The sequence below is a fragment of the Marmota monax genome, unplaced genomic scaffold (assembly GCF_021218885.2).
Source record: "Marmota monax isolate L192 unplaced genomic scaffold, Marmota_monax_Labrador192_F-V1.1 WCK01_AAM20220418_F8-fsc00061, whole genome shotgun sequence".
Classification (NCBI taxonomy): Eukaryota; Metazoa; Chordata; class Mammalia; order Rodentia; family Sciuridae; genus Marmota; species Marmota monax.
The window spans coordinates 12665086-12684728 of NW_026695230.1; the positions used below are offsets into that span (position 1 = coordinate 12665086).

At 46.2% G+C, this 19643-nt stretch overlaps 1 protein-coding gene across 11 annotated transcripts in view; it reads right to left on the bottom strand.

The window, feature by feature from the left end:
• The window catches only part of Bmal1 (basic helix-loop-helix ARNT like 1), a 100437-nt gene that overhangs the window by 34443 nt on the left and 46351 nt on the right, over positions 1-19643 (bottom strand). For 8 of the 11 annotated variants that reach the window (XM_046438023.2, XM_046438021.2, XM_046438019.2 and 5 more), the window contains exon 3: positions 665-793. The gene's annotated coding sequence lies outside the window, so the exon portion shown is untranslated. Of the gene's footprint in view, positions 1-657; positions 794-11674; positions 11813-19643 lie in introns of all 11 variants that reach the window. The other 3 variants (XM_046438012.2, XM_058576964.1, XM_046438016.2) reach the window with 2 other exon arrangements.

Sequence of the window (19643 nt, forward strand, 5' to 3'; positions counted from 1 at the left end):
GCTGAAGCTGGCCTTGAACTTGTGATCCTCCTTAGTCTCCCAAGTTGCTGGGATTACAGGTGTACTCCATCATACCAAGCTTTTAATTTTATTTTTTTTATCTACAAATTTAATCTGTTTGGAAATTATTTTGGTATACTAGTTAAAGTTAGGATTTCTTATTTCCCTTTGGGTATACTATTTATCAGACCATAGATCGTCTTACCAATAATTGAAAAATGCTACTTCTATTGATTTGTCATGTATTTCTAGACTTTCTCCTCTGTTCTCATGATTTAGTTCTTTCCATTTAGTAACACATTGTTAAGAGGGAGGCTTTAGAATACATTTTAATATCTAGTAGAATGCATCTTTTTCCTCTTTTTAACCTTAATTTTCAGAGATTTCTTGGCCTTTCTCTCTAATTCATCCCTCAGGAAGAACTTGATAACTACACTTAATACCACTGACCCTGTTGAGGGGCTGCCACTATTGTCATCGCTCTTGCTAACATTTACAGAAGCAGGGCTCAGAATGAGTACAGCACTCACCCGCCAGGCCTTGGGGACTTAAAGAGCCCTGGCTCCTAGGCCACATGCCAGACACAGGTGCCACTGGTGTCCTCCACCCCCTATTTTTGAACAGCCAAGCAAATGCGAGCTGGGGTTAGGGACTTACTTATTACCTGAAGTGACAGCTCTCAACCTCAGTGCCAGCCTGGGAGGAGCAAGGGGCTGCTGAACTTGTCGGTCACCTCAAAGCGATTTTCATGTTTTTGTAATTTCCTCTCAGGCAGTCAACTTCTTCCAAAAACCTACAGGGACAACCACAGGAAAAGAAAACCCAGACAGGTCACTTTGGAATAAATGAATTTGAAAATCAGCTCAGGGAGTCAGGAGAGTACTGCAGGACAGGCTCACTGTCCGTCTATCGCCACGCTCCAGATGCACTCGCTGGCCAGCTTCGTGGCCATCCTCAGCTCCCTGTTAAACCTAAGCTGCGAATACATGAAGGAACCTGGCAGGAGACATTTTCTGTGAAAAACAATGCCTTCCAAGTACTAAAAATGGATTCTTAGACATGTTCTTAAGGAAAGGAAGGTAATTGAGCTTTATTTTTCTCCTACTGAGTTAAGTAATAATAGCAAACACTAGAGTGTTCTTTTGCATAAAGTACCATCCTTATTGTCTTATGTGGATTAATGCATTTAAACCTGAAAATCACCAAGGAGGTACATACTATGGTTTTCTCCATTTTACAAAGAGATTGAGGCACAGAGAGATAAAGAAATTAGTCAAGGTCACACAGCTAGAGAATGGTTGGCTTCCAGGAGCTATATTCACTGGTAAAGACATTGTTCAGCATTTGCATTAGAGAAGGTAGTCACCTGAACCCAAGACCAGGAACAATGGAAGAAAAAAGAAAATGTTTTAAAGAAAACATTAAGCCACAAAAAATGCCGGCAAGGCCATCTGAAACTAATAACAGGAAGCCAGCTGATACATTTAAGAAAACGTCCATGAACCCCAAGCCTGTCTGGGCACAGCACACATGAAGCTAAGACAGAAAGAAATTCTGCAAAGGGCTCAGATCAGCCAAGTGTCAGTGGTGCCCTCCATCCCTCCCTTGCAGAACAAGGGGCCCTCACTGCCCTCTGACCTACATGGCAGATTCCTGCATCTGGAAAGAACTGATCTAAAAGGAAGAAAGGGCCTCCCAGTCCTCCTGATCCATGCCTGCTCTGCCTGAGAAAAGCAAGATTTAGACTTTAAATGGGGCTTTCCTGACCTTCTGAAGCAGAAATTTTGGCATTTCACATTCTGCCAGCTAATTCTTACAGTCTTCGGAGCATGACCTCTGTCTTGATCATTACTGGATCTTCAAGTGGACTAGAACTAGGAAGAGATCTGCTGCTGCCCTCCTGATTTAGTTCTCTTTGCAATCTGATTCAGAGTCTTTCAGTCCAACTCTGTTGACTCCAGTCTAGACATGTGCAAATAACACAACATGAAACCGTGGAGCCTCAGTTGGTAAAGAAGTGGCAAACAGATAAAAAGTCCCCAGACTTCATGTGTGCAATTCCACCCTCTCCGAGAGGCATGCCATTCCCAGCCCCCAAATCAGCTACTCAGCACCTCTCTGGGCATCCTCCTTCTCCCTCCCACACCCAGAACTCCACAGCCCTCTGAGGGATGGTCCAGCCACCTCCCTCTCTCCTGTCACTGCCTCTGTTGGCTGCCCCCTCTCTAGTACCAACTCTGCCCACTGTGTTCAGAGACAGGAACCCTCCCCCTTACTTAGAACATTTTGGTGGCCTCGCTGCTCCTTCTCAGGTCTTCCAGATAATTCCCAAACTCCCCAGCAGGAACCCTTAGGCCTTGCTCAATCTGTAGCCCACCTCCCCTTGCTGCCCCAGCCCAGCCATACTAACACTGAGAGGGTCGTAGGGGTACTGGCTTCCCTCTCTGTAGGCTGCACCTGTTTGTGGGTGTGGCTCCCTTTAGCTCCCGTCGCTGGGGAACTGCTTTCCTTTCACTTCTCTCCCTGCAGAGGGTTCTGATCCTCGTGTAGCAGGGTCCTAGTTATAAAAGCCTCCCCTCCAAGTTCCCAGCCTCACTCCAGGGGCAGTCACTGAACATGCCCATACCTCATCCCCTTGCCCATTTTCCTGAAACTCAGATGAAGGTTCTACTAAGTCTCCAGCACCAAACTCCACAGGAAATGTCTTACATTGATTAATTTTTTCAATACTCAAATTTACTTTATTGAAATTATAAGAATAAATGCCAACACAGGTTTTGGCACTATCTGTATAAAATAAAAGTCAAGAAGGACATTCTTAGGATCTTAATCAAGGTGAGGAAGCTGAACCTGCTGTGATACTTGACATTCACTTTAGAAAATTCTTTCCCTTCAAGAAGGTGTTCTTAGATGTAAGAACAATAATTAAAACAAAACAAGCTGAGTATGGTGGCACACGCCTATAATCTCAGCTAATTGGGAGGCTGAGGCAGTAGGATTGTAAATTAGAGGCAGCAACTTAGTGAGATCCTGTCTCAAAATAAAACTTTTTGAAATGTCTGGGGATGTAGCTCAGAGTCAAAGTACTTCCCTAGCACAGGAGGCTCTGGGTTCAATCCCCAGCGCTGCAAACAAAACAAACAAAAGACCCCCAGCTACACTTTCAAAAGGGATTTGCGTCAAGGAGGGGGCTCCAGAAGCATTAGGCGCCTGCGAGAGGGAACCTTGCCGGAAGTGCGTTCAGAGGGCCACCATGGTGCAGCAATGCAAGTGGCACAAGTGGGGACACTCTCAGGAGAGCCTGCCTGTGGTCAGGAGGCACATGCATGCCCACTTCTGAGTCAGAGCTTCCCAAAGGTGTTGGGAGGGCAGGTGGTGAGGCCTGCTGGACAGACAGAAAGCAGGGCACAGAGGGCCTTGTGCAGTGTGCCTGGGAAGAACGCAGGGGCCGGGGGCAGCCTCTCTCACCTCAGCCCCTACTCCTCTGAGCACAGGGAAGGGATTTCATGGATCTACCCTAAAGAGCAGGCAGCCAGAGGAGGAGTTATAGCCTGTCTGCTCCTGCAGAGATGTCACAGCTGCTGAGAAGCTCAAGGCAAGGGCGTCACCCACTAGTAGGTACCAAAAGAAGACTCAGCTATTCCCCTGAGCAGGGGAGGGCAAGGCTGCCGTCCCTTCTGAAACCTACCCCACCATGTGTATAGGAAGCCCACCACATCCAAGACCTTCAGTCCAGAGCAGACACCTGTCTCTTTTCCTAGGTTCCTGGTCCAGCACCTCATAGGCTGAAGGAAGAGAAAGGGGACCTGGGTCAACTGCCTTCACATTCATGTGATTAGCTGCTCCATCTTGTGGGAAGATTCTGTGCTGCACCCTGGTGGTGGGGGGGGGGGCGGGCCTGGCCTTGCCATCTGTTCTGATCAATGATTAAAAGCAGAAGTGACAGCCTCATGAGACTGGCAGTTTCCTAGGCAGAGCCTCCCTCCCCCGCCCCTACCCCGCAGTCAAGCTCTTGGGCAGACAGCAACCAAGATGTTGAGGTTGCCTATTATGAGAGTGTCTGCTACAGTTTGAATATGTTCCTCAAACTTCATGTGTTGGAAATTTAATCTCCAATGCAGCAGTAGGGGGAGGAGGGGGCTGGTGGTAGGTAACCAGGTCATGGGGGCTCTGCCCTCACAAGTGGGCTTGTTTTAAAACTCAGTTCAGCCCCCTCTTGCTCTCTTTTCCTTCTGCCTTCCACCATGGGATGACATAAAACAAAGGCCCTCACCTATGCCAGCACCTTGCTATCAGACTTCCCAGCTTCCAGAACAATGGAGAAACAAATTTCTTTTCTTTATAAATTACCCAGTCTGTGATATTTATCTATAGCATCACAAATGGATGAAGACAGTGATCAACTTGTCTGTTTGCTTCAGACCTTCCTATTTGAGCACTGAAAGTCTGCCCCAGGAAATCCTTCTGTCCCCCAAAACTGGAATAGTTGGTCACTTAGTTATAACCACTATACAATTCATTGGAAAGTAGCTGACACACATAGAAAGAAGGAAATAAAGACTAGGAGCCCAGGGCCAGATCAAGCCTGATTTGGGAGGAAAGTGTTATAGTTTGAATGTGAGGTATCCCCCAAAAGCTCATTGTGAGACAGTGCAAGAAGGTTTAGAGGAGATGAGAGCCTTAATCTAGTCAGTGAATTAACACCCTAATGGAGATTAATTGAGTGGTAACTGAAGGTAGGTTTGGCTGGAGGAGGTGGGTCTTGGGGGTGTGGTTTTGGGGAATATATTATGTATCTGGTGAGTAGAGTCTGTCTCTGTCTGCTTCCTGATCATCATGTGAGCTACTTTCCTCTGCCACACTCTTTGACCATGAGGTTTAGCTTCACCTTGACTCCTGAGGAATGGAGCCAGCTGTCCATGGACTGAGACCTCTGAAACCATGAGTTCCCCAATAAACTTTTCCTCTTAAAATTGTTCCTATCAGGTCTTTCAGTCACAGTGGCAAAAAAGCTGACTGAAGCAAAGGGCTGTACCCAGGACAATCTGTATACTGTGTCCTTACTCCCACTTTCCAGATGAGGAAGCAAGGACTGGAGAAGGAGTTATCTTGCTTAAAATGGCTCATGGGGATTGAAACCCTGGTGTGCTTGGCTTCACTGCTGACGCTCCTAACCACCATGCTGCTGCCAATCCTGTCTCCAAAGACCACCCCAAAAGTAAAATACAAACACAAAAACAAAACAAACACTAAAAACAAGCATTCCTGGGGAAGAAATGAGGGGAAATTGTAAGAAGAAGAAATTCAGGTTCAGGAAAACTGTAGGAACTGAGCACATAGATTTTCTCTCTGAGGTGGCTGGCAGCTGGGGCAAAGAGGGAAATAGTCAGCCCTCACTCAGCCCAGTTCCTCTCTTTTTAAAATGGGACCCCAACGGAAGCCCAACTCCTCTTCTCCTCCAGTGCCACCTGCAGTGTGAGTTAGATGGAGTTCTGCTAAGACACTGTGTGCAACCTCATGGTGTTACTAGGGTGACTGACAGCTTTCAGAGATGTGGTTTCCTAACAGGGCATGGCTTAGAGAAATGTGGTTAATAGTAAATCGACAGTATGACTATCCTGTCTGGTCTACTTCTCCACAAACCCCAGGCTGTCCAGGGGGCCATGTGTTGCCATCTCTGCATTCCCAAAGCTTTCAAGGAGCTGGCCCTGGGTGCGGGACATGCTCTGGAAGTACTGCTTTCCTTTCCTTGACCAGAGAGCCAGCGGAGGCCTTGGTCACATTTTCCCTAGCTTGCTAAGGGAATGAAGGCTGAGCTGCTCTCATCTGTTCAGATGATGGTGGCCTCTGAGCAGAGGCAGGAGGCTGGTGGGGTTCTGTCCCCTTTGCAAGACCCTCTTGATGCTCCATGGGGCAGTTTAGTTGTCTTGCTTTGCAGTACATGGATGTTCTGAACCTGAGGTAGTAGGTGTTTGTACCCAGATCAGCAGAAGCTAAGGCAATGAGGACCCAGGGAGAAATCCACAGTCCATACATTCAAGATGGCCTCAGTGCCACTGGAGAGATGAATGTTTATATAAACATGTGACAGCACGGGCAAGACAATAGGCAGGGCTGTGCCACTGTGAGGACACACTACCCCACTCCAGCAGGGTCCTGTGCATTTGTAAGTGGCAAAGATCTGTTGAGCCCTTATGACATATCTCCAGCAGGTGGCAGTCAAGGGTCTTAAGAAAGGAGTGCTTTTTCCTAGCGTGGGGCGTGTGCAGGACACATGAGCCGAACAGATGAGGAAATAATCAGCTTACTGGCTGGCGTGTGCGTGTGCGTGTGCGTGTGTGTGCGCACGTGGGGAGGGCAGCAGTGGAAGCAAAAGGGACCAGGGAGTAGACGAACCTGGGATCAGATTTGCAGGTGTTTGCCTGATGGACTGGAGGGATGTCAGGAGAGTGTTCTGAGCAGAGGAGGCTAAGCACAGGCTGTCAGGGGCTTAGGGGACAGCCCTATTTGTGGCACTTGTATACCCAATCCTACTGGTAGCTTGAGGTGCTTGGGGACCCTGAAAGCAAACAAATCAGATAAATGATTGCATTTGGGGCTACAGGACTTGGCTGGATGGTTGAGATCTCACAGGGTTTGTGAATCTGGGCACTTTGTGAATCAAACAATGCAGTTGATGGAGGAAAGGCCATAGAGTTCCGGCCTCAGTCACAGAGGGTAGATAGAGGGACTCGGAGGTCTAATGACGAATCATGAAATAGGCTAGGCTGTAAGTTCCCCAAGGACATGCACCCAGCCCAGCAAGGAACTCCAGCGGTGTTTGCTGAATGAGAAAAGAAATGTCTTCTTAACCTTTCCACATCTCTCATGGAAGTACAGGAGTGAGAAGAAGCTATGGTCCCACTGGAATTCTGGGAGGACTCTTGGTCCTGGATATAGACGCACTGATGGTACAAGTGGGAGTGGTCACCATTCAACTGACAGCTAAGCAGCTGCCCAAACTGAAGGCAGAACAAACACAATGGTCCCAATGGAAGCAACTGTGTGGACATCAAATCAAGGAGATGACTCTTTTCACAGGTTTGAGGAAAAGGACTTCAGAGTGACATGGAGTCTCAGGAACCACCAACCCTTCCCTCCCTGCCCCCGCAAAACACCCAGGAACCATCCTAAAACAAGCAATGATACTACTTAGTGCTTGTATGTTCCAGCCAACAGTGGTTGAGGGCGTGTTGATGGGAGATGATGGTTGGGTTTCAAATCCTGACTTCACCTGGCATTCAACTCTTAGGTCCAATATGTACCAGCAGTGTGACATTGGGCACAACACCCAGCCTCTGACCTGTACATTAAGTATGATAACATTACCTGCCCCGAGTGATGTGAACAGAGAGATATAACAGTGTTTAGCACGGTGTCTAGTCTACGAGAAGCCCTCTCGTAAGTGGGAACTGTTACGATTCTCTCATTAACCATCACAATAGCTTTATAAGATAGCTAATGTTATCACTCCTGTTTTACTGATGAGGAAACTAAGCCCCAGAAGGTAAGTAACTTTACCAAAACTGATGATTTTCTAGGATTTTTGAGGATTTAAGCCCAGGTTTTAATTAAAACCATACTTTTCCATTATGTGGTATGACTTCCATCAAAATTCTAGGGATTTCAAACTTCTTCAAACCAACGCTTACCAAAGGTCTTCCTTGGAACACTAATTCCATGGGAATTAATGATATGTGGGTGGGGAGGAAGCAGAGGCCTTCTAAATATGGAGAAAACTGGATTAAATAGTCAGGTTCCTTTTCTGCAGGGCTTCTTGGACCTTTAAAGATGACTATGGAGTATGACATTCAGAGACAATCAAGTTTCTCATTCCCCAAGTATACACATACACACATTTTTTGATCTAACGGCCAAGGGATCAATGTGGCACACTGAGAGGAACTCAGCTCTGCAAAGCCATTCAGGATTAAAGGTCTTCTCTTCTGGGACCCTGCCTCCCTTTCCCTGCTGATGTCTTTACTGGCTCCTCTGAAACAGCCCAAGCTCTGAGGTTCCTGTTCCACTTTTCTCTGAAGAGTCTCTGCCCCATGCATGCTCTTGGGTCAGGTGTCACCCCTGCCTCTCAGCACCTTATACACTCAGCCTGTTCCCCAGGCATCTGGAATCAGGGCTCTTCTCTAAGAGTCTTCCCTCCAGCTTGGGCCCTGGGGTTTGTCTGCATTACCTGGAGGATGACAATGGATCTGAAGCTACAAAGACAGATCCCAGGTGTAGCCCCTCCCTGAGCAGGGGTCAGGCCTCACTCTCTTCTGCACCCTGGCGCCCAGCCCAGGGCCTGGCATGAGGAGACGTACACATTTCTGTATCACATCAGACAAATGATTGCATTTGGGGCTACAGGACTTGGCTGGATGGTTGAGTTCTCTGCCATATTCCTTCTGCCCTGCCACCTTAGTGGGAAGGAGCCCACACAAGGCAAAAACTCTTTTCCTGACCCTCAGCTTCGTCATGCCCCTGCATCCAAAGAGTGCACAGGAACAAACCTGTTCAACACCAAAAAGGATTGACATGTCATACTCTAGGACCTGTTAATTGAAGACACATAAGCCTGACTCTGTTTTCTGTTTATTGTTTTTTGTTTGTTTTTGCTTTTAAATGCTAGAGTAAGAAAAGACAACCTGGTCCTAAAGACTCTGGGAAGAGCAATCTTTTCACCAAAAACTTATTGCCTCAAGTTGAAGAAAATTCTGAAAAACACCAGTATCTTGTTCTAAAGGAAACAGAAGAATGCACTGCTGTTGTTTAGTGGCAAAGGGGAGATGCTGGTGTGAGAGAGAGCAGGTTAGGAAGGCCCCTGAAGTGTGCTCTGTTTCTGGGTGGGAGCTGCGGATAAGCTAGGGTGGGCAGCAGTGGGTGGACCAAGGAGGGTCAAGACTTGGAAGAAAGGCACACACCTTGGAGAACATGGGGAAAGTAGGAAAACTATTCAGCAGTGGAGAAAAGGAATACTGAAGGGTCTCGTCTGGCAAGGCATTCACCTGTAGGTCAATTATAAAGAGGGGACAGGCCCTGAGAACAGACCAGGAAGAAGTGTAGGAGGGCACTGCCAAGCAGTAAGGCCTCAGGTGAGGTCGGGCCCAGGTGCAGATCCAGGGTTGGATGCCTAGGGGTGTAGCCTTCCTGGCACCTCGGACTAGTGGATTCTCCCCCCCAGATCAGGAACAGCAGGGGGCAATATGGACAAAAGAATTCGAGGACTCTGGGTACATGAGGAGCAGTGGGATGGGGTGGTGAGCAGTGCAATCCCAGCTGGGTTCCAATCCGAGCTCTGCCACTTAATGGCTATGTGTCCTGGGCAAGTCAGGTGACTCTCTAGGAGCTGCAATTACCTTTCCCTCCATGGGTTGTTGGGAAGATGAATGATGAAAAGCGCTTGGCATGTTTAGCCAACCATGGTCACTAAATGGACGCCCCCATACTGGTTAAAAAGGAGAGGCAGGAGGCTGTGGGAGAGTTGGTGCCAAAGATGCAAATCCAGACTTGAAACTTAGGGAGGAAGCAGCTCACAGATGGTGAGGACAGGGGGTCCACAGGGGGCATGAGGAACTTAAAACTGAAGAGCTGGCAAGGCAGGTTGGGGAGAGGAGTTGGGGAGAGGGCTGAAGGACACCCCTGAGGCCAGCGTTCTGCAGCAGGAAGCTCTGCCGGACTCCTAACAATTTGAAAGGTGAATGGAATTAGTCAACCCAACCCTTTTGTTTTACTAAGAGAGACAGACAGAGAGAGAGAGAGAAATATCCTTTAGGGAAAGCTTGGACTAGGATAATGAGGAAGTTACGTCAGCGGTGATGAATAACAGAATTTGGGGTTGCTCAGGGAGATGAGATGGAGAAAGCAAAGGACAGTGATTTCCCTATGGAGATGGAGCCCACAGGAGGGGATGCTGACAGCTGCTGCCAGGGTGGGGCTGCACCACCTGAGTGAAAGGGGGCTGTGGGGTGACAACAGCCACACAGGGCTGAGCAGCACTGGGGGCACCTTGTGTCCCACTACCCCCAAGTTTTAAAGCAACCCAGTGCCAGGTCTGTGGTGAAAGGGTTGGTAATTTGAGTAAATTTCCACCACAAACTGCGTGTGGCAGCCAAATTTCAATTTGAGATGATTTTGTAATAATGAAGACACTGTTAGCGTGCTGGCCCACGATCACTCGCTAATCTCTTAACAAATATTTGCTGAGAGAACCAAGTGCCAGGCACTGTTCTCCATGGCTGCCCTGGAGATGGGGTGGGGGGACAAAAGTCCTTATCCTCATTTGATACACATGCTGGTGAGGATGGCAAGCCAAGGCAATAACCAATGACAGTGCTGGGCAACAGGGACAAGGACAACCAGGAAGGTCCAGAGGTGGCAATGTGTGAGGAGGCAAGAGGAAGATGCAGGTGTTTGCAGGCAGAGGGCAGTGGGGCGGAGGCCCGGGACAGCAACGGGTGAGAGGGAGAGCTGAGGAGGCAGGAGCAGTCACAGGGCCAGGGAGGGCCTGGCAGAGCCCTGTGAGGACCAGCTTGGGCTCTGAGCGGAGTACCTGGTCCCACTCAGGTTTTCAGTCTGACTGCTACTGTGGTGAGAGGAGACAGTGAGTGTGTGTGTGTGTGTGTGTGTGTGTGTGCATGCACACACACCTGTGGATGAAGGTGGGGCAGGTGAGTAAGGAGACAACTGTCACAGTCGAGAATGAGGAGATGCAGCTCAGCCTCAGCACCAGCGGAGAGGGGCTAAATCCCAGATGTACCTGCAGGGGCTGTGCTGATGGAGGGATGTGGGGGTAAGGAGTCAGGCTGAGCAGCCCTGGTGGGCTGAGGGAACAACCATGGGGATTTCCTGACTGTCTAGACATGGGGGTGACACCCAGTCTGTGAACTGCACAGCCTCTGGGAGTGAAAAATCCACCCACTCACTGGGAGCAAGCCTGCGTGCTGGCTGGAGAAGAGGGGCCTTTTTGTCCTCCACCATCCAAGCAGGAGCCCCTGGTTTGGGATGTGCTAGGTGGAGACAGCTGTGAGAAGTCTGGGTCACACTGCAGACTGTGCTGCTGCCAAGTGGAGGTGGACAGGAGACACTTGGCCCTTTGCAGTTGCAGAACTTGGACCACTTCCCACTTACTGGGCAACAAACGGGTGCCCAGGACAGTGCTAGCCGAGACATATCTCATTACATCCTTAAATGGCCTTCTGGGAAACACACTGTTATTAACTCTGTGTAGAAAACGACATGAGTCAGGGAGGTGAAGCAACTTGTCCAAGATGGCACAGCTGGGAGCGGGCAGAACAGGGTTTGGAACTCAGGTAGGCCCAACTCCAGAGCCGAGTGTCTCTACTCATGCTTTGTTGCTTCAGTGACTCAGCAAATAAAAGAAAAATTGTCCCAGTGGGACAAAGAGGGCAGGGCAGGCTCACACCCATCCCTCCTGCCCACAGTGCCAGGCTGCCAAAAGAAGCAAAAACCACATGAATGATCCAGAGCACTGGTGATATGGCAGATGTGTTTAAGGAAATAACTTAAAGATTAACCAGATGATGCTTTCTGTTTCCACCCTGAACTACTGAAACCCTTTCTCAAATGGACTTGTCCACTGGCCTGCCCTGGCAAGCACAGTGTGAGCAAGATGATTCACCTTGTGATGTGTCTCAGGGTCTTCCTGTGTCCCAGGTCGAAGATGCTGGTCTGAGTTGTGTCCTGACTCCAGGAACAGTCCTACAGATTCCTCTTAAATAAAAGGGAAATGGCTTGTTTCCTTTCATGTATCTTTTTCCTACATGAGAAATAATAATAATAAAAACTTAAGTGATTTCACTTCGTTTTTCTGAGCTTTGGTTACTGCAGGCAAGTTTTACAGGCTTTAGGATCTGAACAAACCTTAGTTGTACAGTGTGAGATAATCTTTTTCTGAAAAAATATTCAGTGCAGGGTCACAACAAAAATAACACCAAAACTGTAGCAGCAGAAATCACACACCCGGCTTTTATTTTGTGCAGGTGAGGGATGTTTCATTTAGTTCTCGAAGAATTAATTCTGAGAGATCAGGGAACCACATGCGATTGTTCAGCCCATGATGGGGAGAGACAGGATTGAAACCCAGGTCTGATGGACTCCAGAGCTCTGTACAGGGGAAGGAGAGACATCCTTTCTGCAAGAAAACAAGCTCCAACCAAATCCAGACCCAAACCTCTCATGAAGCAATACAAGGCAGATGCTCAGTGGAACACAAGCAGAGAATTTGAACAGGAAATCACCAAAAGATGAAACACAAAGACAAAGAAGTATATGACAACAGGATCAACCTCACCATGATCAAAATGTAATAATGAAGCCAGGGGCGGTGGCACACACCTGTAATCCCAGGGGCTCAAGAGGCTGAGGCAGGAGGATCACGAGCTCAAAGCCAGCCTCAGCAAAAGTAAGGCTCTAAGGAATTCAATGAGACCCTGTCTCTAAATAACATACAAAATAGGGCTGGGGATGTGACTCAGTGGTCAAGTGCCTCTGAGTCTAATACCCTCAAAAAAAAAAAAAAAAGTAATGAGATGCAACTTTCACTGCTCATATTAGCAAAGATTACATTTTAAAGATTAAAATCAATATTAGTGAAGGTCTAGTAAATGTACAGGTCAATCACTGTAAATCAGAATATAAACTGGTACAAATTTCCTGAAAGAAATTTGGCATTATTTATTAAAAGCTTTAAAAATGTTTATCCTTTTTGTCAGTGTAATTTCATGGGTAAAATTAAGCTAAATATTATGTGAAAGTTACCACCTGTTACACAGTATTTATTTAATAGCTATCTATCTATATTAACCTATATTGACAAATACTTATCAATGAATATATACAGGAATTTTCTTATAACACTGTAATAGGGGATAATCAAAAACATCTAAATGTTCCCCTAGAAAGGATTTACAAATAAATTATGGGTATATTAAGATGAAATACTATATAACCACTCAAATTATACTTAATAATATAGGACAAGATGGGAGATATTCTTGAAAAAAAAATATTAGGTGAAAAAGGACACATGATTATGTATACAATATTCCTACAGGAAAAAAAGATAAAGAGAAAATTCACCAGAATAAGACTACTGTCTCCAATTGGTGTAATGGGTCACTGTTGTTTTATTACCATGCCTCAATTTTCCATCTTTTTCTAAAGTGAACATGAGTTATTTATGTAATAAAATTTAACAAAAACAAAAAGGATTATAAGGAAGTAAACCAAAATGTTAACAGTAGCTGTCTTTAGGGCTGAGACAATGAGTATTGATTTTCATCTTTTGGTTTTACTATTCATTTCAAACTTTTCCTAATGAGCATGTATCACTTTTGGACTCAGCAGAACTGTAAGCCTCTCTATTAAGTATTGAAATTTGTTGTAACCATATCAACATCATACAAAAGACAACCAGTTTTAAAAGACATGAATAACAAAGAACAGGGAAATCTTCAAACACCAGCTATTCTAGACCAAGTCCTTGACAAATTTATAATAAAAGAAGCATTGAGGGCTGGGATTGTGGCTCAGCGGTAGAGTGCTCGCCTAGCACGGGCGGGACCCGGGTTCGATTCTCAGCACCATATAAAAATAAAGTCATTGTGTTGTGTGCATCTACACCTAAAAAATAAATATTAAAAAAAGAAGCATTGAGGGACTTCATACTGACTGCACACACATTACCACCAAAGCCACATTTCACAACTGGCGCCATCACCCTCATGTCTATTCAAAACGTGTTGGTTCTTAGGTGCTATGATTGGTTCTGGATGACTGGCTACACAAGATGCCCATGCAAGGGGAGCCAAGCACTGCTGCTTGGGCCAGGCATGCTGGCAGCAAGCCCCCTAGTGACAGCTGCTCCCTCCTGGGGATCCTTCTGGATGCCAGACCCCCTGGTTTTCCTGGAGAGTCCTTGGGGTCTTGTGGACAGGTGGAAGCCCAAGCATGGAGCAGAAAGCCTATGGGAGGCCCACTTCAGCCCCCAGGTTTGGCCTTTGAGTTGGTGTGGAGGTCCCTGAGAAGCCCATTGCTGCCTGGTTTTCAGGCCTGCTTACAGCTTTCAGAGCCAGGCTGACTCAGACCAAGTGTCAGGCAAAACAACCAAAGCAAACTTAGGAAAGAGCAGGGAACTCATCTGGTTTAGGAACCTCTCTGAAAAAAAATTTACACATGGATGTTTTAAAAATATATGTATGTACAGGCAGAGTGATGAAAAGAACAGAGGGCAAAGATGAAAAAGCTGAAGACAAAACTGTTTTAGACTCTAGGTTTGTGTTTTTTAAAAGGGACAGGGAACAGCGGAATACCTTATTTTTCTGACAATCAATAGATGCAGTTAAAATTTCTGACATTTACTACATATCCTTATGTAAAAGAACATCTCTCTAAGGAAAATAAAACCATTTCTTTTTATTTCAAGTCTGACTTAAGGTTCCTCCAGCTAATTTATAAACTAACACACATGCATGTGCGCACGCGCGCGCGCACACACACACACACACACACACACACTCATATGCCCTCCCCCATACTTTCAAAAGATGCCATATGAATATTTTTAACATGCCTTTCACTCTCTTAAAATGAAATTGGTCAATAACATAACTTGCCCACACTTATAACTTCAAAACCAAACAATATAATGCCCTAACTATACAAAGAAGAAACGAATTAAAGTTGGTTAAAATAAGATTATATGTAAATGTTGGGGCACTGTCCACCAGAAGTCATTATTCATGATACAGTGAAATACTGCACCTTTTTATAACAAATAGGTTGTCATATACTTGGTAGTTGTATACCTGGAAAATTGAGTATACAACAAAACATGCAAAAACTGTTTATGTGTAAAATAGAGTCAGATTTCAGGCTGTGATCACAACAAACAGGGTTTTACGTACATGAATGTCAACTGAACATTAGGCAATTATGTAGATAGAAAGTTCTTTGTTCCCCAAGCATTACATCTACTAGCATCCTTATCCTTTCCTGTACAGAAGTCCTGTCTGGGTCACTGTGACAATCACCCAGATATCCTGTAGAGGGCGCTATATACTCACTCAGAACCAGTAGCCTTAGTCAGCCTTCTACAGGCAAAAAAGGCAGAGAGGTTAAGATATTTACCCAAAGCTTTATAGTTTATCAGTGGCGGGCAGGAATAGGAAAGGAGAAGGAATAGTGGAGGAAGAAGGAAATTGCTATGTTAATACTGATGTTTATCACCGCTAGACATTGTGCCAAGTGCTTTCTGTTACACCCATGCAGGGTCTCACCTAATCTTTCTACCAACCTTGTGGGTTGGAGTTATTATCACCCCCATTTTTTTCTCAGATAAAGACACAACATTTCAGGGAGTTTAGGTCACTGCTCAGGGCCCCATTTCAGTAATGACAGAGGCAGATTTTATCCAGGGCTTTTTCTATTACTTCAAGGTGATTTTTCTCCAAGTGTCTGGGCCCATACCTCAGGGACCAGGTCCCTCACTTTACCGCTTAAATTTCTAGAAAATAGTGACTGGGGTGTATGATATCTGAAAAGCAACTCACAAAGAGAAAGATGGTTTAATCCCAGTTTCTCAGTCCTCCGGCCCACGCATCCCTGATTTGGAAGAAGTCAGGAATCATCTTTCCCTATTCTCAGCGGGGCTGGCCAGAGCCATCACATTTGGCATCTACATCCCAGCTTTGGAGGGCAGATGTTCAGCACATCCTTCTGCCCATTATGGTTGGGGTGGTTCTGTGAGACTGAATTCTGCATTCAGTGTTTGAAGAAGCAATCTAGTTCTGCAATTCGTAGGCACCTCTCTCCCTCTACTTTCAGGCCCTAAAGCCATGACTAGAAACTTTAAGAAATCTATTGCATCAGGCATCTTGTTCGGGAAAAGAAAATATTAATAGCCTGCATTTGTCACCTTGATCTAATCCCACGACTTCAGGAGCCCCGAGGGGCCTGGCAGAGCCAGGATAAGCCCATTTGCTGGTTATAGTGCAGAGGCCTCTGCCCTGTAGTCCATTCTGTCAAAATAAACTCTGAAGAGGTTTCATGGAAAATGGTTCAACTCAGGCTCCTGTCAAATGATTTCTTGCAAAATAAGTTAAAGCAGGGCCAGCTCAAGCCTGGTGTAGCATGGGCTTATTTTTAGCACTACACAGAAAAGGTTGTGACATATTCAAGCACCAGAGCGAAGAGCACAAGCTCTGGGTTGCACTGCCTGGGCCCAAGTCTCTGCTCTTGCCTGTGTGTTTCCTGATGAGCTCTGATCTCTTGCTCCTGTCTTGATGTTCTGACTCATAAAGTGAGGACCATGACAGTAGCCACCTCATAGGGAGGCTGAGAGTAGCAAAGAAGACAATCCATGTAGGGAGCTTCTTACCACAGTACCTAGCACAGGGCAAACACACAGCAAATTTCCCCTGTTATTAAGATTATATTGATTCCATGTCATATAAAGAATGATTGGTAGGGCCTGGGATTGTGGCTCAGTGGTAGAGCACTTGCTAGCATGTGTGAGGCACTGGGTTCGATTCTCAGCACCACATATAAATAAGTGAATAAAATAAAGATCCATCAACATCTTAAAAAAATTTTTTTTAAAAAGGAATGATTGGCAGGACTAGGGAACATAAGCCCTGTGGAGGAGAAAAAGCAAGTAGAGAAAAGAAAGAGACATGGGTCCAGAAGCACTATTTTCAAACTTTGGAAGTAGAATTGGGCCTTGCCTACAGACCTTTGCTCTGTGTGGCCACAAAGGGTAGAACTAGGTCAAGGAGGAAATATGCCAAGAGGCAGGTATACGGTTAGAACAAAGAAAGATTTTCTAAGAGTCAGAGATGACCATAAAGAGGGAGCAGGATGCCTGGTGTGCAGGTACCCAGCTAGGGTTAGGAGGCTGCTGTGGTGAACCAAGCAGATGGCCTTTTTTACACTGGAGGTTGGCCAAAAGAGGTAACCCTGATACCCCTTCCCAGTGGACCATTCTATTGCTCTGATAAAGAGAGAAAAAAAGTGCTGATAGCCAGGGTGTGGCTGCTCAATCTGAAGAAGGAAGATGGACTTTGGACAAGTCTTAGCATTCACAACCTTCAGGACTTTTACTTGATGTTCTCAGAATACCATTTGTTGATGGCAGTGGTGGCTCCAGGAACCAAAAGCATTTCTCAAGCACCTGCTGGGTGCCATGGCAGTAATCCAAGTGTAAAATGACCAGGCTGGAAGCCAGTGGGTCATTCCAGTTCACAGGCAACCCAACCCCTCTCCAGCAAAGCATCAGGGTTCTGGCCTTTTACCACCTCTTTACCACCAGACCACAGACACAACCCCCGACCTAGGTCTTGCCAACATAAGTCTCTAGGGCCGAGCTGCACACAGGAAATGACAGTGGGGCATAGAGAAAAGGCCAGGAGTAGGGGGCAGGGAGAGAGAAAGAGAATTTGCTCCCTAAAAATTGGTTCAGAGGTGGGATAACAAGCAGGCATTTTCCATCATGAAATCGTGTTACTTTTATAAACTAAAAAAACCAAAAAACAAAAATACATTTGAAAATAGAAACTATTTTACCAACAAAAACATTTGTTGAAACCAAGAAAAAACTTTAATTCCCAAACTACAGCTCATAAGCTATTTTCCAACTATTTCCTATATACTTCCCTGTTAATTATACAGTCTCAACTTTGAGAACTCAAAAGTGCCTGTGAGTATCAAAAGATTAGAAGGAAAACATGCATGGAGATGGCCTTGGGGATATTCTGTGTACTCATTTAATTATTTGCCATCTGGAAATGCCTGGTGACAGGTTTGAGAACAACTGCCCAGACTGGCTAGGATCTCACTGAGGAAGAAGTACACCTCTTCTCAGAGAGAATGTACTCAATAATCCAAAAGCCCAGCTTTGGATCCAAGCTGCTGGATCGGCCACTGTACCAGTTCCTCCATCCCCACCTCCTACCTCCCCTGCAGTGGCAATTCATGTCCCAGCATGTCACTGTCCTTCACTCGGTTTGGCTGGCTGTCTATAGCCAAATCCCACTGTTTCTTCCTCTCCTGCAAGCATTCCTCTTCCACTGACTCCTCTCCCGGCTGACTGCTATAGCCTTAGTTTAGGCCCAGACCAGCCCCTGCCTGGCCTACTCACAAACTCTAAAACCACTGGTCTCCAGCACCACCAGGAGGTGATTCCATAGTCCACCCTCCCCCATGAAGGTTTCCTGAGATCAGTCTGCCCCTCCAAACCCCAGGAGGAGAATGAGAACCCAAAGCCCCTCTGGCCCAGGGAACTTGACCATGTATAGCCCAGGGCAAAAAGGGACATAGGTTCTACCTCATACGCTGGCTCTAACATGTAGCACTGGCTGCCAGAGTCAGAAACAAGGCCACCAGGATCACTCAGGCCACCTACATACTATCCCAGTAAAGGGCAGTGCATTCCACAGAACTCAGGCTGCCAGCCCCTGGCCTGAGCCCCAGTTCTTTCCTCCCTTCTGATTTCCTAGGAAATCCCCTCAACAATCCAGTCCCACAGCTCATTTTCACTGCCACCCACCACTTGCCGTACCATACTTCCCTTCCTCCTCCAACTCAGCAAACATTTTGCACCTTTTCCCACCAGGGACCTTAATAGCAATTGCAAAACTTCTCCAAGTGGGCCAGAGATCAACCAATGTCACCTTTGCCTTGGTATCCAACACACAGATTACAAAATTCCCCATTCCCACCCTCTCTACCACTTAAGGAACCTGTTGAACACATATAACTTGGTTTACTTTTGGTATGGCCACTATTGGACCATCTCAGTGTCTGTGTCTTCTGAGTCCATGGACCCCTAAAGTGTAGAAATAAGATCTGTTTAATCCACTGTTTCCCAAGGACACAGGGAAAACACAGACCACTGTTCCAAAACGACCCCACAGTGACTCCCCGTGAGACCCTGGGCAATATTTCCATCTCTGAAACTCAGCTTCCCACTTTTAGTAAGGTAGAGCTGAAGCAGAGGCCTCAGAAGTCTCATCCAGCTCTAATGCACCACAAGAACACAGGCATAATGCACAAATTCATGCCTTTTCCTGACTACGGGGGTAATAACTCAGGGCTGGGCTCAGCGAGACAGCACAACACTGCTCCTGTGGGTGGCACAGATCCGCCATTGCGATGAGTGAGAATCCTAAAGTGGGTATTCAGTGCTCCGGGATGCATGTTTGTGCAGCTAAGCATAATGGACAATGAAGAATGATTTTATCTCCCTTTGAGAACATAAGTACACTATTCTATATTTATACCTTCCATCTCCTAATTTAGACGGGAAGAACTTTTTCTGATCAGCCCTTACTTGCCAATGATTTTGTTCTACATCTAAATGAAGAATAGGAGTCATATAAGTTCGCAGATTGAATGGATGGCTGATTTACAAAGCCCTTAAAATGTGGCTACAGGCCGACGTTGGCAACCCCATAATTAGATATGGCATGCTCTGCAATGATGTATTTTTTACTGTTTTTTAATAACTCAGTCCTCCTTCTGGGATGAGGGGAAAAATGGAATTTGTTAAAAATAAATCGAGATTTAGTGGCTTTTCAGCCTTCTGCTGCTTG